Source organism: Artemia sp. Qi Xiang Cuo, chromosome 17, assembly GCF_049724085.1.
Source record: "Artemia sp. Qi Xiang Cuo chromosome 17, ASM4972408v1, whole genome shotgun sequence".
NCBI lineage: Eukaryota > Metazoa > Arthropoda > Branchiopoda > Anostraca > Artemiidae > Artemia > Artemia sp. Qi Xiang Cuo.
The window spans coordinates 4,207,630-4,217,873 of record NC_142810.1 but is presented as its reverse complement, the minus strand read 5'-3'; the positions used below and the strand labels follow the sequence as shown (position 1 = coordinate 4,217,873).

At 34.7% G+C, this 10,244-nt stretch overlaps 1 long non-coding RNA gene across 1 annotated transcript; it reads right to left on the bottom strand.

Moving 5' to 3' along the window:
* Positions 1–1,255: 1,255 nt before the first annotated feature.
* LOC148941820 (uncharacterized) lies at positions 1,256–9,983 on the bottom strand. Its single transcript, XR_016143197.1, has 2 exons — positions 9,943–9,983; positions 1,256–1,521 (listed from the first exon to the last, which is right to left on the bottom strand). It is a non-coding gene; the product is annotated as an uncharacterized LOC148941820 (long non-coding RNA).
* Positions 9,984–10,244: the final 261 nt, after the last annotated feature.

Below are 10,244 nucleotides of genomic sequence, written 5' to 3'. Positions count from 1 at the left end.
CCATCAATCAACAAATTTGTAATCAAATAATTTGCATGTTCCCTACTGATAATTTTTTTTTAAACCAAACTGGTTGGTTATCTGGAATGTTACAATTATCGCTAAAAGGCCGGACACAAGTAACTTTTTTCGGCACAATTTCAGCTGCTCATTGGGCAAACGATAGCGGTACAAAAAGTGCCCTTTGCGTGTGATTTTCAAAACTAAACATCATCGACACCAATAGTCGACCACAGTTTATCAATAGTTACATGATTGATCGTAACTTGGTTCTTTTGATTTTTTTTTCTAAAGAGAAGGAAACGATTGAGTATTGAAATATCTCAGGAAGAACATCTACTAAGGAAAAGAGCATGGGTCAGGCCATCTTGGATAGAAGGTTAGTCTTTGGTATAAGGAAACCTTTCATTAAAGAAATCTCTGGCTGACTTTCACGTATGATATCTTTCACTTTACTTTCTCGTTTCTGACGATCACGATGAAATTCGGTATTATTTTTGTAAATCAGCACCGAAAAATACTAAAAGAATTTTCAATATTGAATCGATGACTTTTTGTAATTCTGTGCCGATTTGGTAAATCTGCGCCAAAAATATACGTGTGTCCACCCCTGGAGGGTACGTTAAAGGTTGTGACATTTTTTGGTCTAAAAAAAAACACCGCCCTCTTTCCTTCCCAAATATACCACTGGTAATAACCCTTCCCTTTCGCAGTTGAGAAGCATTATAGGAAGACGTTCCTTTATTCTTTAATGATTACACTGAATATGCATTAAATAGCGGTATGATTAGCTAAATGAAATAAATTAAAATGTAAGTGAATTGCTTAAATTAGCTGTTTTATTACTATTTTTTCAGTTCCAATTTTTTTTCCTATGTGGCAGTTATTTTGAAATAAAACTCTTTTAAATCATTAAACCCACCCACCGGCTGAATAGTCTTGGCCATAACTTTTGAATACCACTAACTTGTTTGACTCAGGGATTTTCGCAGCAGGGAAACCCATTCATGTAAATGTAAAAGGTTGGGGGCAAAGATATTTTTTTCTAATTAAGATATAAAAAAAGTATCTTCCAAAATTTTTAGGGGGAGGGGGGGCAATTTTGTTGTTGTGTGAATTTTTTCAATGAAAATACCAAAAGATAATTTTCAATGGGGGGGGGAGTATGGCAAACACCCCCTCGCTTAATTGATGACCCTGGTCGTCTAATTCATATTTTCTCATCATCCAGCATTAATAAGTGTAAATACGGATTTGAACTCTCGTGTAATATACTATACATTATAAAATCATGAATAAAGTGTGTGTGTATTTTTAATCATAAATCATTGATATAGCGGGGTAATTTAATCTGGCGGAACAGCATAAGGATCTGGCTGGCCTGATTCGTGGTATTTCCTGTAATGCTCTCGGTATGAAAAGTCCCTTCTTTCTTCTTGCCAGCCCCGTTCTGGCGCTTCGTCGTACTTGAATTTGTTCAGATTTTCTCTATGAATTTCATTAGCCTTTTCAATTTGTTCCCTGAAAACAAAATACAGTACTTATATATAAATAATTTATTAAAAAGATAGTACTGCAAATAAAAACATAACATTGAAATAAAATATTATACATAAGTTGACTTTTGATAACTTGAACCTTGATAACGCCAAACCTTGGATAATTCAGGTTCTTTTCAATCCCCATGAAAAACTTATCTAATTAAAAAAAAAACTGGCATAATTCAAAATAACTCTGCGAATATACTAAGTCGAAGTGACCCAAAAATTACCCCTATAGCTCGAAATTCAGTAGATAAGTTGAATTTGATCTTCGCTTTACCTCCATAAGTCGAGGGTTAATCTTTGTATCTCGAAGTCTTTTCAGCAGATCTCCATAAGGCGAAACCCTGACGTGCAGGTTGCAATGAGTCGGTGAATCGCATTTGCTAAAGCTTCTGTCAGTATAGTCACAGAATCAAGTTTGTACTTTATTGCAGAGAGCGGTTTGTTTATATAAAATAATCAAAAGGAATTTTTGAACAAAATAAGTTTTTCAAAAAAAAAATAAAAAACTCCATTAAACCAAAAATGAACCAAAATAAATTCAAATAATCTACTAAGCATACAACTACCACAAATCAGTATCAATAAATAAATGAAACTCAAAACAAACAGAAATTTAAATAAGTCAAACTTAAAACAAGCAGAAATTAATCTAGGTAGGGTTCTAAACCCTATGCTTTCTAAAAGTCAAAATATAATTTGTACTTTACAGAAAAAAAAATCAAATAAATTTACTTAGAAAAATATTCATTGTCAGTTTAATATGCATATGCTCATATTTATTCCTTAAAATCTTAATTAATTTTTGATTTCTTAAAATTGTAAAAGTGAAAACACTTAAAAGGAGTTTTTTCAGTAAAGTACAAATTATATTCTGGCTTTTAGAAAGCATAAGGCTTAGAACCCTACTCAGATTAATTTCTGCTCGTTTTGAGTTTGACCTATTTTAAGTTCCATTTGTTTTGGGTTTCCTCTGTTTTTTTTTTAGTTCGAATAATGAAAAAGGCACTAGTCCTCTCAATTTTTAATCGAATGAGCCCTTTTTGAAGATTATACGACAAAGCTTTATGTAAAAAGATTATATTCCCGAAGGGCATAACTTAAGGCCCTTGTCCTGAGGGCTATTGGAAGAGGGTTGTTATCCTCAAAGAAATAATTTCCAGACCTTTCAACTACGTTGAACAAAACGGCCGTATCCAAATGTTGATCAGAAATGTTTGCGAAATGATGGGCATGGGGGGGGGGGGGAAATTCTCCCTCTAATTACTTTCGACTATTAAAAAAGGCAATAGCCCTCTCAATTTCCAATCGAAAAAGCCCTTTTTGAAGTTTTTTGCGACAACATTTTCTAAATGACATTATATTCCCCAAGGGCATAACTTACAGCCTTAGCCTTGAGGGCTGTTGGGGGTTGTCATACTCAAACACATAATTTCTAGACCCTTAAACTACGTTCAAGAAAATTGCTATAACAAAATGTTGATCGGAAGTGTTTGGGGAAATGATGGGTATGGGGGGGGGGGTCATTTGCCCTCTGATTGCTTTTGACTATGAATAAGGGCACTAGCCCTCTGTACTCCCAATTGAATAAATTCCTTTTGAAGTTTCTACGACAACGCTGGCAAAGACCTAATTTCCAAAACTTACTTTCAACTACGTTGAACACAATGTCTATCTCAAAATTTTGATTGAATGTGTTTGGGGAAATGGTGAGCATGAGAGATGGGTTAGTTGCCCTCCAATCACTTTTCACCATTAATAAGGACACTAGCCCTTTGAATTTCCAATGAAATGAGCCCTTTTTGAAATTTCTACGACAACGCTTTCTATTAAACCTTATATTCCCCCAGGCCATAACTTACAGCCCTTGCGCTGAGGGCTGTGGGGGGAGTGACATCCTTAAAGAAATAATTTTTGGACTTTGCAACGACGCTGAACAAAATTGTTACCTCAATATTTTAATTGGATGTTTTTGGATATAGTGGGCGTGGGAGGGGTGTCAGTTTTCCCCCAATTACTTCTGACTATTAAAAAGGGCACTAGCCCTTCGAAGTTTCGAAGTTTCTATGACAACACTCTCTAAAAAAACCGCATATGCCCCAGCGCATAACTTACAACCCTTGCCCTGAGGGGTGTGGGGGGGAGGGGGGTTATTATTCTCAAAGACATAATATCCAGAACTTTCAACTACGTTGAAAAAAAGTTATCTCAAAATTTTTATTGGATGCGTTTGGGGAAATGGTGGTCGTGACAGAGGGATTAGTTGCCCTCCAACCAGTCTTGACTAGCCTATTAAAAGGACACTAGCCCTTTCAATTTCCAATTGAATGAGCCCCTTTTTGAAGTTTCTACGACAACGTTTTCATTAAAAATCCTTATATGCCCCCAGGGCATACCTTACAACCATTGCCTTGAATGCTGTGGGGGAAGGGGGTGGTCATCCTCAAAAACCTAGTGCACGGAACTTTTATCTACGATGAACAATATGGTTATTTCAAAATTTTGATTGGATGTATTTGGGGAAATGGTGGGCGTGATAGCGGGTAAATTGCCCTCCAATCACTTTCGACTGTTAAAAAGGGCACTAGCCCTTTCAATTTCCAATCGAAGGAGCCTTTTTTGAAGTCTCTACGAAAACGCTTTCTATAAAAACCTTATATTACAACCCTTGCCCTGAGGGGTTTGGGGGGTTTGTCATCCTCAAAATCAAAATCTCCAGAACTTTCAACTACGTTGAATAAAATGCCTATCTCAAAACTACAATTGGATATGTTTGGGGAAATAGTGAGCGTGAGAGGGGCGATTAGTTGCTCTCGAATCACTTTCAACTATTAAAAAGGGGACTAGTCCTTTCAATTTTCAATCAAATGAGCTTTTCTTGAAGTTTCTACGACAAAACTTTCTATAAAAACCTTATATGTCCCCAGGGTATAACTTACAACCATTGCCCTGGGGGGTCTGAGGGGGTTATTAACCTAAGAAACCTAATTTCCAGAACTTCTAACAGCCTTGAACAAAATGAATATATCAAAAATTTGATTGCATGTGTTTGGGGAAATGCTGGGCGTGAGCGGGAGGTTAGTTGCCATCCAATTACTTTCAACTATTAAAAAGGGCACTAGCCCTGTCAATTTTCAATCGAGTGTGTCCTTTTTGAAGTTTTACGACAACACTTTCTATAAAAAATTTATATGCCCCAAGGTATAACTTAGAAACCTTGTCCTGAAGGCTGTAGGGGAGTTTTATCCTCAAAGACATAATTTTCGGACCTTTCAACTACGTTGAAAAATGTCTATCTCAAAATTTTGTTTGTATTTTTTTGGGTAATTGGTTGGTGTGAGCGGGGGGTTAGTTCCTCTCAAATAAATTTCGACTATTAAAAACGCCACTAGCCCTTTGATTTTCCAATTTATTGAGCCCTTTTTGAAGTTTGTACGGAAACACTTGCTATAGAAAAACCTTATTTGCCCAAAGGGCATAATGTAAAACTCTTGCCCAGAGGGGCTTGGGGTGGTTATTATCCTGAAAGACCTAATTTCCAGAATTTTCAAATACGTTGAACAAAATGGCAATCTTAACCAATATATATATATATATATATATATATATATATATATATATATATATATATATATATATATATATATATATATATATATATATATATATATATATATATATATATATATATTAAGTGTTCTTTAGGCTTGCTGTATTGGTTTTACTCTGAAGTGAGAATTAGGTTTGTAATTAGGTATGTAAAACAATTAGCTATTACAAAACTCAAATACACATGTAAATTAAGTGAGAATTTCTTTCGTCTGAAATAAGTCTTAGTGTTTGTAAAATAACACGTTAATGCAAGCGGATATTTGCTTGCATTAGTCTTGCTTCGCTTGCACATTTAATAGCCACTCAATCTTCTGTTCTTCGAGTTATTTTTGGGTTAAAAGAAAAATTTCATTTCTTCTTTGAATCATCTTTTTTGATATCCAATCGCTTTCAAATGGCTCACCAAACTGATAGACTATTTGAGCCTTTCATCAGTTTGAAACTATCACAAGTTCTTAAATATTTCCAAAAAATTGATTAAAAGATCAACAGACTCAGAATTTTTCTATTTAGAAAAGTTTATTTTTCACAGAGGAGGGAAGCGGATTTCCTGGCATTATTTGAAGAAATGATCAAACATTAAACAAACAAAAGACAGGTTTTTTTCAACTGAAAAGTAGAAGCAGTATTAAAACTTAAAAGAATAGGAACTATTCTGTATATGATAGGCTGCTCCCTCCTTAATACTTTACTTTTTATCCTAAAGTTTGACGTTTTGTCCCAGTTGCTTAAGACCGTCTCATTAAATATGAGGGTTGGGCCGTTCGATTAAAATTAGAAAGTTTTTTAAAAGAACTGAAAACTTCAAGGTGAAGAGCAAGGGATTGAAATGAGGGCAACCCCCTTCGTAGATGGTACTCATTTTGTTCGTTTTAAATTTTTAATGTTGCTCCTTACTTTGAGTTGAAGAAAGTTTTTATTTATTTAATTCAATGAAGGGTAGACATATTCCTAAAATTATTTACGTTTGAAAAATGATTAATGATCTTAAAAAATGATTTAAACAATCTCTTATACAAGAGATTGCTTATTATTAGCTGATTTAAGTTCATAAATGTTTACTAGTAGTGGATAAAGTATAAAAAAGTTGATAGCTTACAAGAATAGCGGTGATATGTTTTGTTCTTAAATCTTGTGAAATTTGTAGTAAGTTTTTCCGTTGAATAAATACATCTAATGTTCCCCCCAACATGGTTGAACCAAACTGTTCGTGTTTTCTATTTTTGATCGTTTTAGAATTCACTATATTAAACTGCTGCTTCATTATGGTTGACCTCCCCCCCCCAGGTTAAACACGGCTTCTAGCAGCCTACAAACGGGCTCCATCATATGAACCCTGGTGGCAATAAGCTGATGAGTAGAGGAGAGTCATAGAATGGAGATATATTTTGCTAATGTTTTGCAATGTTTGAGGATGATATGGTTTTAGTAGCATAATTAATGAACAAGCGATAGCATTTAGAAAAGCGATGTATTTAGAAAAGAAGCACTTACGTTTCTGAATGTGAAAAAGTTCACTGCTGATAAAATCCAGGCAATGTTTGAGGATGATATTGTGTTAGTGGCAGAATCTATGAACAAGCGATACCATCTTGTTGATAGGACAAGCATATATTTAGAAAAGAAGTACTAAAAATATGTAGCGAGAAAGGTTGAGTCCGAAGATATTCTTTTGGGACTTAAAGAAGAGTTTATAAATTTGGGTTGTAATTTGACAGCAAAGGGTGAGTTTATTAAAATATAGAGATGGATTTTCAAAAGGGAAGCGTGACTCAGATCTTGACTGCGAGCCAGGTAGGTATGATTAATGATACAAATATACATAAACAAGTACTTGCCACTAAGATTATTTAAGCTATGCATTAAGTGGGCGAAATATGGGATATGAAATTGCTACTAGATTGAAGTTCGTTTGGGTAGAGTATTTAAAACGGGTTTTTAAGGTAAAAGGATTATATAATTTGGAGAATCATAGGTCATCATTGAGAAATGAAAGACTCGTGGATATGACTAGACCTTCTAAAAAGCTCCTGAAGATGTCGAAGATGTCAGCTCTGTATTGCGAAAGCAACATATTAATTTAAACTCCCTGTATGAGTTTAAGAATAGCTCATTGCAATGAAAAAAACGAGAGTAAAGGCAAAATGTGGCCTGTATGATCTCTGGAACGAAAGCATGGGTACGGTGTGATAATGGAGAGAGAAAAGAAAGGGTTGCAGGACCAAGAGATTCAAATGTGGCAAGAAGAGAGTGTGAATTTTCGGCTACTGGATCTGTATGCATAGATTAGAGAGATACAGAAGGAGAAGATCTATTTTAGGACGAAGATATTTCTTGGTCTGTTAGCATATGGGGAAGGACGGAAATATATGGATCAGTTAAAACCAGTAAAGTAAATTAAGCTGGCAACTTAATGGACCTTTTCGTTATCTAGCATCACCTCTTGAACTTCAAATTTTCCCAGTCTTAGCTACTTTGTCTTCTTGACATAAAGTTATAAACATCATTGCAATTTGAACTCAAAAATCCTTGAAAAATTCATTTATTTTTCCGTGACAAATATTGGGGATAATCATAGTCCCGTTCTTCTACCAATCAAAGTGTAAAGATTGCAAATCTAAGATTTTACAATTTCTGCACAGATTATTGATTTTTGCTTTATCAAAGGGCTGAGATATTACAATTAACTGTAAACAGAATATTGGAGAAATCTATTGACAATCTAATCAGAGTCCTTAAAGCACTGATCAGAGCATAACAAATAAATGCTTGTAAGAAGTCAAATTAAGGTCCTCAAATTGTCTTTAAATCCTATCTTGTCAAAATATGGAACATCTTAGCGACTTAATAAGTCTGAAAAATGTTGGCGGCTTTTATTAAACGTAGCCTGAAAACTATGCCAATGTGAACTGAAAACTATGTTAACTATAATCCACCAAAAATGGATCGCCCCTATTTACACTGGGATGCCAAATGGACACTTTTAGTGGGTTTTGGACACTTTTTCACTCTGAGGGACACCGGGACACTATTGGGTCAGAAAAGACAGCTTTTTGAAAAAAAAAGAACACTTGTTGGACATTTTTCCAAATCAAATCAAATGTCTTTATTTTCTTCTTTTTTTTTATAAATACGACTGGTTTTAATTTGTACTTTACATTTAAGCTTTGGTAACGGCTTGGGAATTTTATAAGATATTTTTGCGCCCTGCGCGAACACCACTTATCAACCAAATAGGAATAGGACCTAAAGTCTTAACCAATGTGCTATGCTAGAACTATCGAATCCATCTTTTAATTCTATCTTACGGTTGACGTTTGTCATCAAGTCGGTTAACTTCAAGGACCCACCTACTGCTGGTGGCAAAGTCACCAAGGCCACTGAGAAGGCTGGAAAGAAGAAGTGAAGGGTCATTCCTTGCTGGCACGTTCACATAAATCTCTGTGGCGTGTAGCCGTGTGAATATGGCTATTATTACACTGCTGTCAAAGAAAGAAAGGAGTTTTGCAGAAAAGCTGTGTTGCAGCTAAATTTTATTTATAGCCGCTAGTAAATGTTTCTTTTTATATTCTATACTTGCAGCTGTGATTTTCTTGTCAAACGCTGGTTGATAGTTTCTATCGCGTATAATTAAAGCTAATATATTTCAATCGGCCGTGTCTTCTCACTTTTTTAGTTCTCGAAAATGTAATTTTCGCTCAGGGCTACTTCTAAATGTTCTAAAAACCACAAGATAGAGGAGTTGTTAAATGATTTTAACCAATTGACCAACCAGTTGACTGAGTGGTTAAGGAGATTGACGTCTTTTGTTTAACTTTAAAACCATGCAGGTCAAAATACACTTTTCGTTGCTACAGCCGTTCGAACCCTGTCGCACCCAAAGATCCTTAATACCTACCGAAGATGAATGACTCGCATCTTTTTCACATAACTTAAGAAAATGCAGAGGTGAAAATGAGTTTCTAAGATTGGTTCTTTACTTTTCGACTAAGATAGGTAGCGGTATCAATAATCTATATGAAATTTCGCTCTGTTGACATTCTCATGACTATTTTTTTATGCCATTTCTTCAAATTGAACTAGCACTACACATAATTTATTGGTAGCGTCAATGCCAAAACTGAAAATACCTGCAGAACTCATGCAGGTAACAGACCGTGAGGTAGCACAACAAAGAAGGACGAATTTCACAGGTTTTTTGGCAGTTTTTTCACAGGTTTTGAAAATTTATAGTGGCAACCCTGTATAGTGGCTAATTTTCTAGAGGGACACTAAAAGTGTCAATTTTTGGCTGATTTGGACACTTTTGTCCCTAAAAGTTTGGCAACCCTTATTTACAATACAGCCATTATTAGTTAACCAAAACAGACATTCTTAGTTAACCAAAACAGACATTTTTAGAGAGAAGACTGACTTGCTTGATTCTTTTACTTCTAACTGGAATTAAGACATTTGAGTTTATTTTTTAGGTGTAGGGATTAAAAGTAAGTTTTGTTAGTTATTCATAAAGACTATACATAGGCCCAGGCTACTTCTTAGAAATAAGCAGTTCCTAACCTTTACAGTTATGCCCCCTCCCCTAATTTGGGTCAATATCTATGAAATCATATTATTGAGGGTAATTATTTAGCCTTGGGTCACCTTATAAGGAGACATGTTAAGAAGACAATTCATCCTTAAAAATATTTTTAATGATCCTAGTTCTTACATTATCCAAGAGTAGAACCTTTATCATCAAATCTCTCCTCTAAAAATCATCAAAAGAGTAAAAGTTTTCAAATATCACCTCATTGAAAATTCAATGCTTAAGTCTTTTTAAATTGCCGCCTAATAAGTTCTTTTATAGATAGCGTTCATGCCAGTCTTTTTAATATTTTTTTTTTTAAACAGCAGTGGCAAAGGGCGAATAGCAGTGGCGTAAATACAAAATATTAATAGCAGTGGCGAAAATCAAAATGTTGTATTTTCGGCGAAAAACCAAAAATACAAAATATGCACGGCATTGAAAAGAAATGAAATAATATAAAAAATCCATTGATTTTGAATTGAAGTTATCAGGTTAGGTTACAAAAGATGCACGGAATTTGT